Here is a 20,952-nt window from a genome sequence, read left to right as displayed (position 1 = left end):
TATATATCTCTGCATTTTCCCAAATCCCTTTGTGGTTTAAAAAAAAAAAACCTCAAAGTATGTTCATGTGCAATTGTGGGTGCTGATTTGTGCCCTCTAGATAAAATGTACAAAGGAGTACTTATGCTCTGCAGACACAACCATCAGAAAGTGAAGCCCACGTCTTCTTCCACAGCCCCAAAGACCCTAGAACTTGCCCGACCTTTCTAGCCTTTTCTCCTAACTGTTCTTCCATCCCTGGAACTCTCTTATATAAAAGTTTATAACTATCTGAAAATGCCATGCTCCTATTTTACCCCTGTGTCAAAGAACTTGTAAATTTCCCTCTGACTCACCAAGAAAATGTTTACCCATCCATGGAACTCTTAAGTTGCCATCACTCAGTCCATGAAATCTCATCTGACTAACCTCCCACCATCGCCCCAAACCCGATCACTCCCTCATTTGTATGTTGTCATACCTCAAATATTGTAGTGATCACACTGCTTTGTAATCACTGATTCACAGATGAATCTACTCTTTCAATAACCTATGTGCATTTTTGAGGGCAGAGAGTGTGGTCCATTGTGCAATCAATAAATATTTGATAAAATATACCCAACCAAACTACCTTTATTTTTATATACCAGAAAAGCAAAAGGGAAGCCAATTCTCACTGATGTTTTACTTTTCAAAACATAACATAAATTTCTTAAAAGCTCAAGCTCTTTTTAGTTGGTCTCCTGTGCATGTACACAGAAGCCTGGGAAACGGGGGCGTTCTGAGGTTCACTAGTGAATGACCAGGAAGGAAGGAGGATTACTGAACAGTACACATATAGCTTGGGGGCTAATGTCTATCATCATTTCAGTTTTAGAGCCACTGACAAAATGCTTAAGCTATGTACTGTTGGTTTTGGTTAAATAAAATTTGTAACTGTAGCATATCACAATCAGCAAAACTCTTAGAAAGTACTTTGAGTGCCTCATTTTTATTTGCAAAAAGAATTAAGTCATAATGACTATTAGAGATGCCACTAAATCCATGTTACCTTTACTGAGTACATTACAAAATCATGAGCAGACTCTAATAATGTATTATAAGTAACTGCATCTAAGCCACCCATCAAACTAGGCTTGGTGATATAACCCATGTATATTTTACATATAAACAGTTTCAATATACACTGAATGGGTATAGACAAATATATTTTAGAAATATCTTTCAAGATAAAATTTCAGTAGCAAATCTGTCCTCCAGAGGTATTTATTTTATATTCCATTATAGTAATATTAGAGTCAAAAGGATAGTATCTGAGGTATAGAACGAAATAATCTACCAAGAATTTAGAGAAGAGTCATCTTAAAATCACATTCAAGAAATGAAAAGCAACTACCTGAGAAGAACTTCCCAAACTAGCACTCACAAATACCAAAATCTAGAAGACTCACAGAATGGGGCACTATACCCATAGTCATTAATGACACAGAAGACAGGTGGGGGGAAAATAGTAGCTTTGGTCAACTCCGTAAGCTCATAGCACAATTAAGGGCTTTTGTAAAAATCTAAAATGTAAATATTTATGCTGAATAAGGCCTTCCAAATACCCCTGATGCAGGAGAAGTAGGAGAGTGTATTGCCCCGACACAGAATTATTCTTCGGAAACCAAGAGAAAGCACTGCAAAGGGGGAAGGAAGAGACAGAGAAGCAGGGTGAATTCTCAGCTCACAGGAGTTAGCTGGCTGATAAACTGATCGTGACATCAGAATAGAAACTAATTGTTCAGTTCAGTTGTGTTAATCTCATCACTTCATACATTCCAGATTCATTTAAATGCAGCTTGTTCCATAACTTTCTAAGGTCTTCTTCCTAAAATTCTTTCACCATCACCCTGGGTAAACTGTATTCTCCCAGTAAGTTAACAGATCAAAGTTCACATACACATAGATGTCACCAGAACAAAACCTCCAAGCAGAGGAACCCACACCCAGTTGTGTGGAACAGCTTAGGGAGCACATGTTGAAAAGCAGCCCTGCTGAGGAAAAGCGTGGAATTTACACATCATTTGAAGTGCCTAAAAACAAAACACAACATTTTAAATTTTACATGGAAACCAAACATAGGTAATATGAATACAGTACATGTGTGAAATCAGTAGTCAAACTTTAACAGGTACCAGAACTAGCTCTAAGAGTAGATCACTAGGCCTGCCCCCAGAGTTTCTGATTCACTAGGTCTGGGCTGAAAACTGAGAAGAAGTTTCCAGGAGAGGAGATAAGGATGCTATCAATTTGGGCCACATGTTAAGAACCATAAAGCACAGCTCTCCTGGACATGAATGCCCAGCAGTGGGATCTGTCAACAGGAAACAAACACAACTGCTATTAAGGGAGCAGGACACATATAAGGTGACAAGCAATGACATGAACTATGGTTACCTGGAAAGTTCGTGTCCCATCTTGGGGCAGGGGAGGGGTGGGGGGGTGGGGGCGCATGTACTACTCAATGCCAACTATTGGCACAGGGGGGAATTTGGGCCCAGAGTTGCTAGCTGGTAGCCATAGCGGTAGTAAAATCAGCACCAGCAACAACAAAAACAGCACACATTATCTACTATTTACTATGGACCAGGGAAGCGTGTCAAGATCTTTAAGTATACTGTTCCAATTAATAATCCCAGGAGGCCTTTCAAGTACTATGTGTGCATGCTCAATCATGTCCAACTCTGCAATCCCATGGATTATAGCCCACCAGGCTCCTCTGTCCATGGGATTTCCCAGGCAATAATACTGGAGTGGGTTGCCATTTCCTACTCCAAGGGATCTTCCCGACCCAGAGATCAAACCTGCATCTCCTGTGCTGCAGGTGGATTCTTTACCCCTGAGCCACCTGGGAATACCTATCAAGTGCTATAGTTATTTCCAGTTTAGATATCAAGAAGCTGAGAAAACAGAGAGGTTAAGCAACTTGCATGGGGTCAAACAGCTTGTAAGTAGCAAGGATAAGACTTAATTCAGACTCTGGTTTCTGAGCTTAACCATCTATTCTTAACAACTGTCTACCAGAGATCTTCTAATGTTTTCAAGAGAAACTTTAAATCCAGTCTCTTCTGCCATATTACTTGTTATTTGCAAAACTTCCATAGCCACTCCCACACTCCCTGGCCCCACAAAAACAATACATCCATGTGTGGGCCACAGCAGCCCACATACTGCCGGCTAATTATCCTTGACCTCGAAGCTACCAGGCACCTCCCAGGACCTTACACTCCTTTACTATGTGTGTGGCATATCGTTATGCATGACCGTATGAGGATTATTTCCTTTTTGTTTCTCACTCTATCCCAGAAGATGGACACTACAGGGCTCCCTGAAGGGGAGAAAACAAAAAAAGAGAACTGAGGCACAAAGTGAACAGATCCCTTGTGCTGGTGCCCATGACCCCAGCACACAGCAGAGACAGAGCTGGGACAGACACCCAGCGGGTGGCCTCCAGACCACAGCTGACAGGACCCGCCACATTCCTCCAGGGGTGACCTCAAGCCCCCACTGTGACAACGATAAGGAGGGGGCTCCCAAAGAGAGAGGTCTCAACACAAAAGAGTTTCAACAACATCAGGGGTATGCACAGTTCCACCACGAGTCCTCAGAGACCTGTGGGGGCCCCTCCAGCTCTTAAGAGGAGTAACATCACAAAGCGTAGGATGGCTGATTCATTGAGCCCATCAACCCTTCATCATGTGCTTCATGCAGGGCCCCTGGCCTCTCTGGAGGCTGCACACAGACCACCATGAATAAAAATGTGGTTCGTGGAATGTGCTTAGTCACTCAGTCATGCCCGACTCTTTGCAACCTTTTGGACGGTAGCATGCCAGATTTCTTGGTCTGTAAGATTTTTCAGGCAAGAATACTGGAGTGGATTGCCATTTCCTTCTCCAGGGGCTCTTCCCCACCCAGGGATTGAACCCGTGTCTTCTGTGTTTTGGGCATTGCAGCAGGTTCTTTACCTGTTGAGCCATTGGATCCCAAAATAAGAGACAGAATTAGCTCACCAAAGCACCTCAGAGAAAAAGGCAGCTAGTGCCAGATGGAGAAACTGAGGAAAGGCTCGGAGGAGGTGGAAGTGTGAACTGGGCCCTGATGAAGAACCAGAGCCTTTGAAAGGGGATCCTGCAGCACTCAGAGCAGTTTGGAGGAAGGCTCAGCGGCTTGGGCACTGAGCTGTGGTCCAGTGAGAGGGGCCACGGGGCCCGGGGGCAGGGGGGTGTTCAGGCTGCTGAAGCTTGTGTGGGGGTGGGGAATGAGCCTGAGAAGTGAGTGTGGGGCCCCATGGCACAGCACTTCAGGGTTGCTGGGGTGTTTGGAGTTCTCTGTGAGCCACTGCAGGTGGCTGAAGTGAAGACTATGTTCTCTATGCTGTGCTTTAGGAAAATCAATTGGTCAGCAAGAGGATGATTCTGGATTAATAGAGCCACTGAGGCCAGGAGATCAATTAAAGAAGTCTTTCATCTATACATTGTTAAGAACCAAGTGGAAAGAAATCTGATATGGACCTCAGAGACATTTTCAGAGAGAGAGAGGTTTTGAGTCCAATACCACAGGAAAGAAGGGGTTTCTATATAAAACGTATGTGATAAATATGCAAAATGTATTCTCAGTGGGGTCCATAATCCCCCTTGCACACCCTCCCAACCAAGAATCATTGCTTTGAGGAATATTATTTTGGGTAATGTGCTGCACCATGATGGTATGCTGAATATGAAGTACCAGTGAGAGAGCTGAGTCAAGGAGTCTACCTAGTGGGGGCAAAATATGGATCCAGGGCTCTCAAGACAGAGCCAGATCAGAAGCTGTGGGAATAATCTTTCCCAAGAAATGGGAGAAAATAAGGAACGAGCTATGCACCTCAGAGGCCACGCTACCCAAGTCTCATGGACAAAACAGACAGAAAAAGAGGAACAGTGCCTGGGACTGGATTGATGAATGACAAGGAGCAACAAGACGTTTCCTGGGAACCCAGGAACAAGAGAGATTCAAGGAGGAAGTGACAGTCCACAAAATCACACACTCTGGGGAGGTCGAATGTGATGAATGGACAACTGTGAGGTCAGTGATCACTCGAAGGAGGAGGTGGGTGGAGCCCCAGTTTGTAATGGGAAGGGAGGGACGACAAGCTACTCTCCCCGTGAAGGACCAGTCAGTTGTCAAGAATTGCAAGGAGGAAATAAGGACAGCTGTTATATTAGGTCAGCTTTTTCCAAGCATTTCTAAGAACAGCTGGAGTAGCTCCTTCCCATGTTTCTCATGCAGCGCAGAGTAAAGATGCTCCACCTGAAACAGGCAACAGAGCTGGGGCACAAATCACATGATGGGTGGAACCATACGACCAAGAAAACCAGCTGTGGTCAGAAAACGAGTGTGCCAACGTTTCAAACCCAAGTTCCCTGGGTTTCTGATGCCCGGCCTGCACCCATTCTAGTATAAAGTGCTTGCAGGGAGAAAGGGATTGGGGATCACCATTAAGTGATAGGCATGTGAGCTGAGAATATGGGGAGGAGTAATCCAAGAGAAAGGAAAAATTAAGGAAAAAGGAACTGAATCTGAGACTCATAGTAGGTAACTCGTGCTCAGTCACTCAGTCACGTCTGACTCTTTCGGACCCTATGGACTGTAGCCCAGCAGGCTTCTCTGTCCATGGGACTCTCCAGGCACAAATACTGGAGTGGGTTGCCATTTCTTCCTCCACGGGATCTTCCCAACCCAGGGATCGAACTCGTATCTCCTGCAATGGCAGGCAGATTCTTTACCACTGAGCCAACTGGTAAGCCCCATGGTAGGTAAACAAATGATTTTAAAAACTCAGAATAAGAGACACAGATGCATAGAACAATTTTATGGACTCTGAGGGAGAAGGTGAGGGTGGGACGTTCTGGGAGAATAGCATTGAAACATGTATATTATCATATGTGAAACAGAACACCATTCCATGCTCGATGCATGAGACAACGGCTCAGGGCCGGGGCAATGGGATGACCCAGAGGGATGGGATGAGGAGGGAGGTGGGTGGGGGGTCCAGGAAGGGGAACACATGTAAACCCATGGCTGATTCATGTCAATGTATGGCAAAAACTATTACAATATTGTAAAGTAATTAGCCCCCAACTAAAATAAATAAATTTATTTAAAAAAAAAATTTATTTAAAAAAACAAACAAACAAAAAAAACTCAGAACTTCACTCAGCATGTGAACATCCACCTCTTCTGTAATAAAATTTAATTGACAAATGTAACATTCTAAGGCACCAGTTCAGTTCAGTTTAGTCGCTCAGTCATGTCCAACTCTTTGCGACCCCATGAACCGCAGGATGCCAGGCCTCCCCGTCCATCACCAATTCCCGGAGTTGACTCAAACTCATGTTCACTGAGTTGGTGATGCCATCCAACCATCTCATCCTCTGTTGTCCCCTTCTCCTCCTGCCCTCAATCTTTGCCAGCATCAGGGTCTTTTCAAATGAGTCAGCTCTTCGCATGAGGTGGCCAAAGTACTCGAGTTTCACCTTCAGCATCAGTCCTTCCAATGAACACCCAGGACTGATCTCCTTAAGGATGGACTGGTTGGATCTCCTTGCAGTTCAAGGGACTCTCAAGAGGCTTCTCCAACACCACAGTTCAAAAGCATCGATTCTTTGGCACTCAGCTTTCTTTATAGTCCAACTCTCACATCCATACAGGACTACTAGAAAAACTACAGCCTTGATTAGATGGACCTTTGTTGGCAAAGTAATGTCTCTGCTTTTAAATATGCTATCTAGGTTGGTCATAACTTTCCTTCCAAGGAGTAAGCGTGTTTTAATTTCATGGCTGCAATCACCATCTGCAGTGATTTTGGAGCCCCCAAAAAATAAAGTCAGCCACTGTTTCCCTATCTATTTGCCATGAACTGACAGGACCGGATGCCATGATCTTTGTTTTCTGAATATTGAGTTTTAAGCCAACTTTTTCACTCTCCTCTTTCACCTTCATCAAGAGGCTCTTTAGTTCTTCTTCACTTTCTGCCATAAAGGTGGTGTCATCTGCATATCTGAGGTTATTGATATTTCTTCCAGCAATCTTGATTCCAGCATGTGCTTCTTCCAGACCAGCATTTCTCATGATGTACTCTGCATATAAGTTAAATAAGCACACTGACAATATACAGCCTTGATGTACTCCTCTTCCTATTTGGAACCAGTCTGTTGTTCCATGTCCAGTTCTAACTGTTGCTTCCTGACCTGCATACAGGTTTCTCAAGAGGCAGGTCAGGTGGTCCGGTATTCCCATTTCTTTTAGAATTTTCCACAGTTTATTGTGATCCACACAGTCAAAGGCTTTGGCATAGTCAATAAAGTAAAAATAGTTGTTTTTCTGAAACTCTCTTGCTTTTTCGATGATCCATTGGCAATTGGATCTCTGGTTCCTCTGCCTTTTCTAAATCCAGCTTGAACATCTGGAAGTTTATGGTTCACATATTGCTGAAGCCTGGCTTGGAGAATCTTGAGCATTTGCTAGCGTGTGAGATAGTGCAATTGTGCAGTAGTTTGAGCATTCTTTGGCATTTCCTTTCTTTGGGATTGGAATGAAAACTGACCTTTTCCAGTCCTGGGGCCACTGCTGAGTTTTCCAAATTTGCTGACATGTTGAGTGCAGCACTTTCACAGCATGGGCTTTTAGGATTTGAAATAGCTCAACCGAAATTCCATCACCTCCACTAGCTTTGTTCATAGTGATGCTTCCTAAGGTCCACTTGAGTTCACATTCCAGGACGTCTGGCTCTAGGTGAGTGATCACACGATCATGATTATCTGGGTTGTGAAGATCTTTTTTGTACAGTTATTCTGTGTATTCTTGCCACCTCTTCTTAACAGGCAAATTTGGCCTTGGAGTACAGAATGAAGTAGGGCAAAGGCTAATAGAGTTTTGCCAAGAGAACCCAGTGATCATAGCAAACACCCTCTTCCAACAACACAAGAAAAGACTATACACATTGACATCCCCAGATGGCCAATACCAAAATCAGACTGATTATATTCTTTGTAGGCAAAGATGGAGAAGCTCTATACAGTCAGCAAAAACAAGACCGAGAGCTGACTGTGGCTCAGATCATGAACTCCTTATTGCCAAATTCAGACTGAAATTGAAGAAAGTGGAGAAAACCACTAGACCATTCAGGTATGACCTAAATCAAATCCCTTATGATTATACAGTGGAAATGACAAATAGATTTAAGGGACTAGGTCTGATAGACAGAGTGCCTGATGAACTATGGATGGAGGTTCCTGACATTGTACAGGAGACAGGGAACAAGATCATCCCTAAGAAAAAGAAATGCAAAAAAACCAAAACGGCTGTCTGAGGAGGCCTTACAAATAGCTGTGAAAAAAAGAGAAGCGAAAAGCAAAGGAGAAAAGGAAAGACATACCCATTTGAATGCAGAGTTCCAAAGAATAGCAAGGAGAGATAAGAAAGCCTTCCTCAGCGATCAATGCAGAGAAATAGAGGAAAACAACAGAATGGGAAAGACTAGAGATCTCTTCAGGAAAATCAGAGGTACCAAGGGAACATTTCAGGCAAAGATGAGCTCAATAAAGGACAGAAAATCGAAGGCACAGCAATAGAATATTCAACTTTATTTTTTAAATTCAGCTTAAACATTATATGCATGTATGTAATCATACTTAGTGGTATTCATCTTAAAGAGTTTTATCTAATATATATCTGAATAGTTTCATAGTTATAAAATATACTAGCTTTGTGCATTAAATTTATATCATATCCATATCATATTACTCTATGCTTTTCATGCTTTTTATTCTATTTAGCTCTATCACTTAAATTTCCTGTAGCGAAGGATGCCTGAACTCATGAGAGAAGCATTAACCTGAATGCCATGACCCTGCGAGACCCCTCCTCTTCTTAACCCACATAGCCTTGCCTCAGCTTTTACATCTTCCCACAATATCCCAGTCTGGAATAAGCTAACCCTGAAAAAGAAAGCTATCCAGAAAGAATATAAAAAGTATTTCAAGCAATCACCATGTCATCACTAAAGGAAAACTAAGAGATTTCTAAGGGCAACCAAAACATTATTAACTGACTTTGACTTTCTAGTTGGAATTTATAATCATTCCAACTGTACATTCAGAGAAATTACTGCTATTCATACTCGTTTATATACTCTCCCTCTGCCCTCTGATCAAAAACAAAAGCAAGACAAAACAAACAAAAAATGACACTGTTTACTAAGCACCAACCAAGTTTCAAACACTGTAGGAATTACCCTATAGATTATTATATATATTATATATATATATTATTATATATAATTATAACTATCCCATTTACACTTTACCCTCTTACAAGGTAGCCATCTTTCAGAAGAAGAAACTGAAGCTCAGATGTAATAATGACTTGCCCAAAGTAAGAGAGCTTCTAAGTGGACAGGCTGAAGTTCACAATGGAGTCTATAGGACCCCCCCAGTTACAGGGCTATTATCAGTACTGACAGCATCCCTCACAACCAAGGCTTCCAAAATGAGGAGCTAGATCAAACAGCAGAACACAGAAGAGAGTATCAATATGAGGGCAGGAGTCAGATGCAGGCATATTTCCAGATTTGTCTCCACACCATCCCTTCCCTTTAATTGACCATTACAGATGAAGTTCTCATACCAGAAAAAGGAAAGCAGCTTTATTTAAAGCAGACCTAATTGATACAAATCATTTCAAATGAAAGATTAAACACAGTAATTCAAACATAGGAACCTAAAGATACCAATCTCAGCAAGGACAACATTAAAGGGTTTGTAATAATTATACTCAGCACAAATCTCAGCTACTGACTAGATGGTAAGCCACAATTACAGTGACTTTTGTACACAGAGATGGGACAGGAAGATCTGGTGAAAATTTTACTATGATCCTTGTTGTATGTCCTGACTACATGCAAAAGACATGGGCATTCCAGACATATCATATGAACTATGTTTCAATTAGACTCCTGCTCATCTTTGTTTTGTAATAATGGGATCGAGTACTGGGAAGGAGTTGGAGGCCCTTTATGTGTGTGTTTTCCTTTAAGAAGAAATGGATACATCAAAGATTATAGAGACAGAGAAAATTAGACTACAAGCTCTGTGCCTACCAACACTGGAGACGGGAACATTGTGCCCGGGGCCAGGCCAAGGCAGAGAAGTCAAATAAAGGGAGCAGAGAGGAAGCAGACATATGCAAGGGAGAAATGACTAGAAGACCAAGGTAAGCCTTAGCAATACATTTGCAAATGGCTCGGGTTCAATCTCTAGGTCAGGAAGATCCCTGGAGAAGGGAATGGCTACCCACTCCAGTATTCTTGCCTGGATTTTCCATGGACAGAGGAGCCTATCGGGCTACAGTTCACTGGGTCGCAAACAGTCGGACACTGAGTGACTTTCACTTCACTCCTACTAAAAAGTGAGGAAGTAGAAACAGGAAAAAGAGTTTATTCCAGAATTTAGGAAGATTTATCAACATCACTACCTATTTTCACTCCTCTAAAGGTGTTACAAACAGTCTCTCCTTGAGTCCTTCTGTCTCTTTAAGAACAAGTTTTGAAAGATTACACAGATTCTATTCTAAAGTTCACTGACAGAATCCTACTTTTGCAGAACAATGAAGCCAAGAAAATTTGAATCAATTGTCCAATATCCCAAAGCAAAAGTGATTTTGGAGTCACGAACCAGGTCTCTGTCCAAAACAAGAGTATAGATATTTGTATTTTATTTCAAGTTTTTAAATGCCAATGTAGATTCAGATTAATATGTCCAAAAGGCCTCAGAAACATTTAAAAGTATTTCCATTTAAGTGTCCCAAGGGCTGGACCCAGCAAATACAGAGCAAACCAATTTTTAAAAGCCAAGGAAATTAAGGAAAAAACAAAGAAAGCAGAGAGATTGTTTTAAAGAATAAAAGAATAAACCAGTAAAAAAAAAAAAAAAAAAACGAATGCAATGTGTGACCAATGATTAGTTTCACATCAAAAAATTATAAAGAATGTTACTGGGAAATAGCAAAATTCATACTAAACATTTGAATTTATTATTGTTTCAGCAGTAATTGCTTGATTGATAATAGTGCTGTGATTAGTAGGAAAATACCCTGGTTCTTAGGAAATACATGCTGAAGCAGTTAGGGCTGGGACACCAGCAATAATGACTTCAACTTCAAATAGGTCTCCCTCAGAAATGTGTGTTGAAGGGGAGGGAAAAGGAAGGAGGTGAAAACTATCAATATGAAAATATAAAATTTGGCTGAACTATAATTTCAACTTATCTGTAAGCTTAACATATTTAAAAGTAATATTATTATAGAAAAAAATGAAACAAAATTTTTTTGAAAAACACTGTAGTGGTAGAGAAACATAAGCATATCCTAGGACATCCGTGGTCCTGTATTCAAAATAAATTTGAGGTTTCCAATAGCTGAACAAAATTATTAAAAGAGCTTCTCTGCATTTAATAGGATCTTCCAATGAAGCAGCAAGATAATTATGGTTATAAAGTCTCCTGTGGCTTTTATGAAATGTGAGACTTGCTATAAAAATCAGCAGAAAAAAATTATGCCGGTTAACCTTTCAGTGATTTGAATAATAATAAAGTTATGGGCTATTTCTTAGCTGCTCTTTTCATCAAAGCATTACACTTTTTTTTTCTGACTAAACCTGTACTACTTCCTTTTTTGAATGTTAAGTAAGTAAGACCAGCTTTAACAAGTCCCAACTTGAGATATGCATAATGGGCTTTAAGACGAATGCATAAAGGCTACCTCATGTTAACTTTTTCACTACTAAACCTACTTTGCATCACCAGTGAAAGAAGCTTAAGAAGCTTTTAAATACACAATCCCACTGTTATGTGACTAGCTGTTTAGTCACTAAGCCATGCCTGACTCTTTGCAAGCCCCTGGACTGTAGCCCACCAGACCCCTCTGTCCATGGGATTCTCCAGGCAAGAATACTGGAGTGGGTAGCTGGAGCTGGTGTCAGTGCAGTAGGTGGTCCTCTTTTTCTCTTCCTGAGGGTGGGCTAGACATGGCCTAATCTTTTCCAGGCTAAGAACACATACTTGGGCTTCCCTGGTGGGCCAGTGGTAAAGAATCCACCTGCCAATGCAGGAGATGCGGGTTTGATCCCTGGGGTGGGAAGATCCCCTGGAGAAGGAAATGGCAACCTACTGCAGAATTCTGGCCTGGGAAATCCCATGCACAGAGGAGCCTGGTGGGTTACGGTCACAAGAGTTAGACATGACTTAGTGACTAAACCACCACCAAAGAAAAAGATCCTCATGTATAGCACATTAAACTATATCAATAACCTGTGATAAACCATCATGGAAGAGAACTTGAGAAAAAATGTATGTATGTGTATAACTGAGTCACTTAGCTGTTCAACAGAGATTGGCACAATATTGTAAATCAACTATACTCCAATAAAAAAAAATTGAGGCAGATAACAGAACTGCCTTTATTACCTCAACAGAAGCTTATGAAATGTTTGTCCATACACACTCCCTCACATGAATTCCTACCCACCACTGGAACTGAAGGATGATAATCCTCAGACTTTGCAGAGAAGGTCTTTGCCCAACATACTTTTAAGGAGACTACATGGGGTATACTCCTTTGAATGGATGCTTTTAAGACTGGCAGTTGGTTATTCTGGCAGTGAGATTTCCCATTTTGAGCAGTACATCAGTTACTATTTAAGGATCACAGTGACAAACCGCAAGAAGTTCAACTCAAGAAAAACAAAGTCTCTCCAACTCAGGCCTGCATGGCATAACTTTCCCCCTCAAGACACAGGGAAATGGCTTCAGTGATAAAGGGAAATCCCTGGAGAAGTACCGAAGGACAATCAGCAGAGTCCAACCTGACAAGTCCAAGTCTGACAAGTTCTTGAAAGACTGAACCACTATTAAGCTGGCTAATTTTTGTTCAGAGGCTTTCCCTAGGGCTAGCTACTCATCCACAACACACTTAGTCCACTCTGAACAGAATGGAATGGAAAATCATTAAATTTTAGTTGTCTGTTTTTGTTTGTTTAGGAAAACGCAACAGAAGAAACAACTACTCAACTCTTGGTATTTACATTGAATACATTTGTTTTTCTGTACCAACACAGGAAAAAAAATGAGTACATATACATTATCTCCTTAAGGCATAAGTAAATTACTAAGTAAGTATCTATTACTGATTTACTAACTTCAAAAAATGTTCCACCTTCGTTATTTTCATTTATCTTTCTCTTCATTCATGAAAATAACAAGTTTTAATTATATTTGATAATTTTTTTACCTTTTTACTTCTTTGTTTGAATGTTGCATTCAAGAAAACACTGGAGATTTCGGGAAATTTTTTGGAAGTTCTAAAATTACTTACAAATAGGAAAAAGTGATTTGATTACATAACTTTATCATTGTGGGAAGATCTTTTAAAAGAGTAAAAGTTGTCTTGTGGAATTCAAGAGATTAGGTAAACTGGACACATAAATAATTTTATTTAAAATGTTCTGAACGTTTATATTTATGTATAGGTGAAAACAAGTATATAGATTTCAACAGATTCTCTAAACCAACACCACAGGTTTCCCAAGTTATCAATCACCAGTATAAACATATTTAATTCTGTTCTTTAATGTGTAGAATATTCTCCTGAAAGATCGGTCTTTTACTAAAGATATTCTGATAGGCTTTAACTCAAAATTTAATTAGCAGGAAGGTTAGTAAATGCATATTTTCCAACTAGCAATAGAAAGTTTGTCCTCCCACCATCACCACCACCAGAAAATCCCCCTAAACACTGGGTCTGACTTAGCAAGGCCCAACCTGAGACTGGACACCCTGCTCCTTAAACCGTCCTCTGGCATTCTGGGTTCCAGCCCTGTGTTCCCTTTCAGGTGAATCACTGTCTCATTCCTGCAGGTTCAGGAAGCGCTTTCCCCCTTCTACACATCTCACCTCCTCTCAGATGTGAGTCATTTCTATTAGCAAGAGAGCCAGTTGCTCCAGTTGTTCCCGAGCAGGAGGGTTTGAAAGGGCGCCCCAAAGGACAATCTTTAGGCAGGTAGGGGAGACCTACCTTCTCTGGCAGGGGAGGGGAGAAAATGACTATTTTTTATGCTTTAACAAAAAAGCTACTTCCCTGCCAACTTTAGTTTCAAGGCTTATGCTTAACTGGCACTGAGAAACCTGTTTGGACTTGAAGACGCCTGTATTAGGTGAATGGACAGCCAGCCACAGAAATGAAAGGTAAATGAAATTTTTTTTTTAATTTATTTTCTTAAAAGCCATGGTTGGCAGGACATAGCACTGATTAAGACTGTAATTATACCTCTGCTTAAATCTGAGATCTGAAGAGAAAGTAAGAGTTAGAAACTTAAGTGAATTAGATCCATGAGTCTTGTTTGGGAGGGAACAATTTCTGAAATGTGGGCCATTGTGCTTCACAGAATTTCACTGTTCCCAGCTCAGGCAGGCAGGTTAGGCAAACTGTGTTATGCCTTCAAACACAGAAACGATCTTAAGGAAATCACTTCTATTAAGTGAATTTTTAAATCATATTTGCTTTATTAGATGAGTAAACCCCAAGTCCATTACAATTGTTTCCCAAGACGCCATACTGAAATTTGTTTCATAATCTTTCATTTACTTTTCTTTTAAAAGGAGATCAAAAAAAAAAAAAGATGGGTTTTCTCTCCCAACTGCCTCATTTTGATAAAAGAATCTCAATCTTTTCATTGTAACACAAAGAACACAGCAATCCCTGCCCTGATTCCTTAAAAGATCATGCTAAAACATGTTTGGAAAGGCACTGAGAAAACCGCCTAACTAGTGACGAATGGCTTAGGAACAGCTTGGGTCTGGTTCATGTTCAGTCATAGGGAGACTTTTATTTCATCAAGGGAATCAAGAAGGAAATTTGAACTCTTCTAAGTTATAATAAGGATTTTTAAAAATAGGTGAGCATAAAGTAGGGTGATTTTTTCAATTTACTAGGTTAAGATTTATCTGCTATGGTATTTTGTATCATATTCTCAAACTGGGTCTGCTTTCACATTAGGCATATTAACATTTTTAACATGGATTTTCTTTCATAATTCTGATTAGAGACTCCAATTTACTAGCAAAATGAACAACAAAAACTTTGGTTCTATATTACCAAATAGAGCCAGAAACTTTTGATTTTACACTATCATCTTTTTATACAGTATTATTATTTCTGCCAGTTCAAGGTTGAAACTAGGAATCAAGGGGATGTATTCTCTGAGTCCTTCAGCAAAATCCTGTCCTAAGACTACCTAACACCTATCTGAAAATTGTTCTGAGTGTATGTGGGTTAAGGAGAAGAGGTTGGAGGAGCAGTCAGATTACTGAATACCATATTTAAGGATATAGCCTAGAAAAGAAAAAGTGTAACTAGTCAGAAAATCCTATTCCATGAAGAGACTGAGTCAAAAATTTCCTGGCAGACAGAATATTGAGATGGCTTATTGCACTCCAGGATATAAGTGGGAGATGGAAAACTAAATTAGAGTGGATGTTTTTATTTAGCTGAGTGTTATCTGGCCCCTTTGGAGCCTGTCTGCTTTCCTTCTTTCTTGATATCTTGGGGTTTCACTTCCTTTAAAAACAAAAAATATTCCACCCTTAGCCCTGTCTTCTGAGAAAATACCACAGAAATTTAAATTAGAGGAGACATGAATGGTCATTTACTCTCTGCACTCCTACAAACAGAGGGAAAACTAGGAAAATACGCTCAGAGCCCAATAAAAGGGATGGTGGTGAAAGCAGTAGAGAAGGGACATGAAACCTAGGTGAAATCACCTGGCAGCACCCCACAGTCTCCACAGGACTGCTATGTGCACAATCGTGGGACAGGACTTTGGTTTAGAGCAGAAAGACCAGCTGGAGATTGGGTGCTGGCGATGCCAAAAGTTAGTGTGACTTGAGCAAGCCTCTTATTTCCTCAGGAGCTCACTGCCCTCTCCCACAGTAAAATGAGGGGATTCGATCAGAGGTCATGAGAGGCCCCTGTGTGACTAGAGTCCCCTGATCCAGGAGATGTACTGAGGCACTCAGGTTGGGTTATCAAGAAACCAAGGCTTGGGCCCAATGAAGATGCTAATGATGAGGAGGAAGACTGGTCCTGCCCTTTTCTGTCCCAGGCAGCTACATGATGTTCATCCAATCCCAGCCTCTTTAGGCCCCGGATTCTTCCTCTGCAAGACACAGATGACTATAGTTTCCTCTTGCTTCCTCAGGTGGCAAGTTTTGCCTCAGTAGAAAGGCAAGGGTCAGCTGGAATTCCTATAGCTGTTGACTATCTAAAGAAGAGAGGAGAGAGCAGAGGCAACCAAGACACTGTGGTTTAGAACTAGATGAGAAGAACACATCAAGAAAACATCAAGGTGAACAAGAAATAAGATGCGAACCTGCTGTTTCAGGCCAATGATTGAAGTCAAGCCCTTATACAACCTGGCAACAATTTCCAAACTTTCCAACTTCCTTATATGGCAAATATGGGCAGAACAGAACATTTATTCTTCATTTTGTATTGAAGTAGCGCATCTTATCTTTCATTTACATTCTTATTAACCAACATGAAAAAACTTACACTAAAAATGCATCTGAAGAGCACTGATAAGCCATCACATTAAGTCATGTATCAGTGATTCCACAATTTCTCTTATAAGGCAATTTCTTTCTCTTTTTTAAAGGCAATTTCTAATAATAATTTCACACATTTCAGAAGAAGGTAACTCTTAAAATGACTTAAATAGAACCTTTGCAACACAAACTGTCCTTCTAAACTGTAATACTAAAACAACAATCATTAACATGCACTGGTAGCTTAACATATGTCTAAGACTACATGGGTTTGGGTAAACTCCGGGAGTTGGTGATGGACAGGGAGGCCTGGCATGCTGCGATTCACGGGGTCGCAAAGAGTCAGACACAACTGAGAGACTGAACTGAACTGCATATTTTAACACAAATTATTTTTTTAAAAGAAAAAACTTCACACAACCTTAAGATATATACTGCTGTTACTTCCATTTTACAGCTGAGCAAACTGAGGCTTCAGTGGTGTACAAGTAGGAAGCAGAGCTCTGAGCTTGACCCATGTCTGCCTGCAGACAACCATGCTCTGAGTCAGGCTTTAGAGTTCTAAGTAAACTCTGTATCTGCTATCTGGGATCTCTTTCTCATCAGTAATTTAATAGGTGGGCTTCCCAGGTGGCACTAGTGGTAGAGAACCAGCCTGCCAATGCAGGAGACCCAGGTTTGATCCCTGGGTCGGGAAGATCCCCTGGAGGATGGCATGGCAGCCCACTCCAGTATTCTTACCTGGAGAATTCCATGGGCAGAGGAGCCTGGTGGGCTACAGTCCACAAGATCACAAAGAGTTGGACACAACTGAAGTGACTTAGCACGTACACACAACTTAATAGGTAAAATTACACAGATTTGTAATTTATTTACCATTCTACTTGACTGCAGTAGATAAGTGGCTGTCTCGGGCACATCACATCCTGCAATCAAGCTGGGACTATTTTATTACCTAGTTTTCACAAAGGAGACATCAGATTATAATCAACATATGAACCCCCATGGTTGTACAGAAGTAGAAGCGAAAGAGTAGTTAAGCCCAGCACTCAGACCAACTTGTGTTCAAATGCAGGCTCTGCCCTTACCAGGCCTCTAACCTGGGTGAGCAACAGCAGCTGGTGTGTGCTGTAGGAACCTCTGAAAGACTCAGTTTCTTCAACTGAAAAATGGGCAGACTATTCTTACTACCATTCAGAAAGCATCTATATAATGAGTTCTTCCTAGATGCCAAGTTCCAATTAAAGATTTCGAAGGCTTGAAGGACATAATACTATGGTAATACCTCATTCAGTCCTCAAATCAATCCTATATGAATGTTTTGCAGAAGAGGAAACTGAAGTATAGAGTGGTTAGATGACTTGCCCAAGTAAGTGGCAGGTCTGGAATTTGATTCCAATGTCTTTTTCACAAATTATCTAGGGACTTCCCGGGTGGTCCAGTGATTAAGACACTGCATTCCCAATGCAGGGGCCCTGGGTTCAATGCCTGGTCAGGGAACTAATATTCCACATGTCACAGCCAATTTTTTTTTTAATTAATCTAAATAACTTAGAATAGTCTTAGGCACAAAATTACACAGGCAGTGCTTGCTGAACCCATACTCTGATCATCATTGTTGTTATTGTGACTAAAAAGACAAAAACAGACCTTTCAGCTGCTAGAGGAGGCACTGCCTGTAGTCTGGACATGCTCTCAGGTTAGAAATATTACTGGCTTTCAAATTCCACTTTTCAAGTCTCGGAGTCTAAAGAGATCCTTTGTTAAAAAATATCAAGATTCTGGTTGCTTTCAGAGTGGAAGCCAGGGTAATGGGGGCAGCAGAAACAAAATAATCCAAGGTCCCTGCACTGCAGGAGCTTAGGATCTAGCTGCAGAAAGAAGAATCATAGCAGAAAAACATTTGGGCTGTTAGCAGTCAGCTGTGTCTCGCAAGCTGAGAGCTGACAGAAGAGACCCAAGAAAGGAATTCATGGACACCAGCTGCCTCAAGACTGCAGGCATTTTAGGGCCTGCCATGCTGCTTTTGGGGAGGATGACCTGCCTGTCCAAACTTGTTCCTCCTCATACCTGCCAAACTCAAAGGTGAAACTGAAAACAAATCATCAATGGGCTTCTCAAAGCAACTTAGATAAACAGACTAAAAGACAAATTGGAATAATTGCAGTTTACTGTTTACTGGTTTATTTTTAAAGAGAATGGTCCTTCCTATCATGACTGGGTACCTTGCAACTATCCAGGGCACACAATAACATGCAAAACTTAAATAAGCACAGCTGCACTGATTTTGGGTTGTTTAAACCAAACATGTTAAAATCCTGGAAAAAGAAGACTTTAAGCAGGATAAAATTTTGTACTGTGCCAAAATTGTTCATGCAGAACTCGTATAATACAATGGCAGCCCACTTGAGTACTCTTGTCTGCAAAATCCCATGGATGGAGGAGCCTGGTGGGCTGCAGTCCATAGAGTCACTAGGAGTCGGATACGACTGAGCAACTTCATTTTCACTTTTCACATTCATGCATTGGAGAAGGAAATGGCAACCCACTCCAGTGTTCTTGCCTGGAGAATCCCAGGGACGGGGGAGCCTGGTGGGCTGCCGTCTATGGGGTCGCACAGAGTCGGACACGACTGAAGCGACTTAGCAGCAGCAGCAGCATGTAATACAAAGCAAAATGAATGAACAGTGGATCCCATTATAAAAGGTCACTATTGAAACTCCAATACTTTGGCCACCTATGCGAAGAGTTGACTCATTGGAAAAGACCCTGATGCTAGGAAGGATTGGGGGCAGGAGGAGAAGGGGACGAGAGAGGATGAGATAGCTGGATGGCATCACTGCCTCGATGGACTTGAGTTTGGGTGAACTCTGGGAGTTGGTGATGGACAGGGAGGCCTGGCGTGCTATGATTCAAGGGGTCGCAAAGAGTTGGACACGACTGAGCAACTTAACTGAACTGAACTGATAGCAATGGAATAAGCATATTATGATCACCATTCAACAGACACTATGGTTTTACCTATTCAACATCAATATTCTCTTTTCCCTTTACCCTAAAAGACTCATTCTAATTTTGTGTTACAAATATAAAACAAATACACACATACACACATATATAGACATATATTGTGGTATAAAAAAATAAAACTATTCATGCCATGTCTACACACAACAGTACAACACCTCAACTATTATCTTCATTTATCATCTTAAGACCTAGGAACACTGAGTATCTGACTGGTACTCACTCATGCGGCTCATGAGAGACTCAGCATGGACACTGTTAGAACCAGTTTACGATCTGTATGAAACTGCAAGTCATACAGACACTAAACAATTGGCCAATGGAGAATGGAGTTTGAGAGGGCAAAGTTGAAGGCACATGATAAATGAGTGCCAGGGTACCTAACACTTGCTCTGAAGGCCTCCCTGGTCCTCCTCGATCCTGGGAGACATGCCCAACAACACAGCTGTCTTGCAGTCAGGGTGGCCAAGCCCAACAACTCTGCGTTACCTTTCCCCACTAAACCCCAAAAGGAGACGGTGTATTTCCCACGTGTTCCCCTCTCCTATCCTCTTCCATGAATTACACCCCAGTTGACTTTACACTAGGCAGGCACTCCCTCACATGGCTATTTATTTAGATCCTGCTTAATTCCCCAAAAGATCTGAGGTAGTGTACAGAGATGCTCAATATCAAATAAGTTCAAATGAATGCTAACAAAAATGGAGCCTGGGAAAAGCAATGGAGGGAAATTCAAAGCCACATGAAAGATTAGTTCACCAAATGCATCAATTCCTATCTCAGCTCTAAAAGGAAAACAAGAAGGCACACTGATGCAGTTTTGATAAATAATTAATAGTAGCAGGCTTAAAGGAACACTGGATTCCCAGATGGCAAGAGTGGTCAAGGGGGGCTTCCCTGATAGCTCAGTTGGTAAAGAATCTGCCTGCAATTCAGGAGACCTGGGTTCAATCCCTGGGTTGGGAAGATCCCCTGGAGAAAAGAAAGGCTACCCACTCCAGTATTCTGGCCTGGAGAATTCCATGGACTGTACAGACCATGGGATCACAAAGAGTTGAACACGACTGAGCGACTTTCACTTTCAGTGGTCAAGAATCCACATGCCAATGCAGGAAACATGGGTTTGATCCCTGGGTCAGGAAGATTTCCTGGAGTTGGAAATGGCAACCTGCTCCAGTATACTTGCTAGGAAAATACATGGACAGGAGGGTCACGAAGAGTCAGAAAAGGCTGAGTGACTAAGCATAGGCATTAAAGGAACACTGTTCTC

At 41.3% G+C, this 20,952-nt stretch overlaps 1 protein-coding gene across 27 annotated transcripts in view; it reads right to left on the bottom strand.

Moving 5' to 3' along the window:
* The window catches only part of MED12L (mediator complex subunit 12L), a 364,359-nt gene that overhangs the window by 104,549 nt on the left and 238,858 nt on the right, over positions 1-20,952 (bottom strand). The window lies entirely within an intron of this gene.

Source organism: Giraffa tippelskirchi, chromosome 2 (genome assembly GCF_054371585.1).
Source record: "Giraffa tippelskirchi isolate mGirTip1 chromosome 2, T2T-mGirTip1v1.2.pri, whole genome shotgun sequence".
Taxonomy (NCBI): domain Eukaryota; kingdom Metazoa; phylum Chordata; class Mammalia; order Artiodactyla; family Giraffidae; genus Giraffa; species Giraffa tippelskirchi.
The sequence above is the reverse complement of the archived record's forward strand: the minus strand, read 5'-3'. Positions and strand labels throughout refer to the sequence as shown.